This window comes from Rana temporaria, chromosome 1 (genome assembly GCF_905171775.1).
Source record: "Rana temporaria chromosome 1, aRanTem1.1, whole genome shotgun sequence".
Taxonomy (NCBI): Eukaryota; Metazoa; Chordata; class Amphibia; order Anura; family Ranidae; genus Rana; species Rana temporaria.
In genome coordinates, this window is record NC_053489.1 from 190,984,677 (window position 1) to 190,986,021 (window position 1,345).

General features: G+C 41.1%; 1 protein-coding gene across 1 annotated transcript in view; it reads right to left on the bottom strand.

The window, feature by feature from the left end:
• Nucleotides 1-732: 732 nt before the first annotated feature.
• Nucleotides 733-1,345, bottom strand: part of SLC15A4 (solute carrier family 15 member 4) — a 65,291-nt gene continuing 64,678 nt past the window's right edge. The window contains exon 10 of the mRNA XM_040354254.1: nt 733-1,345. This exon is cut by the window's right edge and continues 2,616 nt beyond it. The gene's annotated coding sequence lies outside the window, so the exon portion shown is untranslated.

A 1,345-nucleotide genomic window follows, 5' to 3' on the forward strand; every position in this document is an offset into this window, starting at 1 on the left:
TACAGATTCATTTTGAAAGAATACAAAAAAAAAAAAAAAATATATATATATATCTTAGCCCTGGTTCCGACTCTTTTCCTATGGCAATTGTAGCAATTTAAAGAGATCCACAAATGGGTTAAGGGCCATGATATGGGTGTTCTGTTTTTCCGTCATAGTCTGCCTTTTAGGCGTTTCTACCATCAGTGTGTAGCAGAAGTGTACCGTTCTCAGACCATCACCGAAACCATACCCCCCAAATCTGAAGCCTTAACAAAACCAAACAAATTTGAGACAATTGGCAACTTACATTTAAGAAGAAATACAGCGCTCGTATCAGGGGGTAGAAAGGATCACAGCCCACAGGGGAGGTCTTGCGATTTAAAGGCACCCGCCACTTAGATGGAGAGGTCGGCTGGATGGTGCACATGTTGTGGGACGCTCGGGTCTCCTGTGGCACCATCCAGCCAACCTCTCCATCTAAGTGGCGGGTGCCTTTTGAATCAAAAGTTCTCCTCTTCGGGGAGTGATCCTTTCGAGCCCTTAAGAGCTTGTGTTTCTACTGTACAGAGAATATGTCATATCTCCAAAGAGCTGCCTTCTGTGAGCGGATTTCTTGCCCAATTTGCCACCCCCCTCGTGACCAAACATCGGTATCATCCTACTTCACTGGCTCCTAAACGCAGCTTTGACCTACAATTTGCACCATCATTGACCATGTATTGCCCCGCTAAATCTGGTTGGTGCATTCAATTTTTTTTTTTTAATGCATCTTAGGTGAAAAGGGACAGCAGAAATGTATTTAGTCAGTTATTTTTTTTGAAGAATCACCAGCTTCTTCCTGGTACACGTTTAGTGAAAAAGCACCCAGAAAACCCAATTACAATGTGGCAGTTTGGGGAGGATAGTATCCCATTTCTGGCCAGCCTTGTTAAGAGCCAAGAAAAAGCCCTTTCAAAATCATATGTGCCTACTTATAATTTGTCTGGTACAAGTCACATTAAAATTTTCTGGTTATGGTTAATTTTAAAATACAATAAAAAAGATGCAATTTTGTGCGTCAGATCATGATTGCTACAAAGAAATTTAAATATTACAAGAATCATTACATTTTACATTACTACACTATTGCAGTACGTAGGAACATCTCATCTGTAATAGAGAAATGAACCACAACCAAAGAATAAATACGATAAAATGTTAAATGGATGTTCATGCTTAGTCCGAGGACTCGCTCCTGAGGAGTAGAGTGGTGCTGAACCAGACACCAACCCCATGAAGTAACAGATTGATAAAACCAGAGGCGTGTATTTTAGGGGTGCTTTGGTGGTGCACATAAACATGTTGCATTGTTTGGGGTCCACTG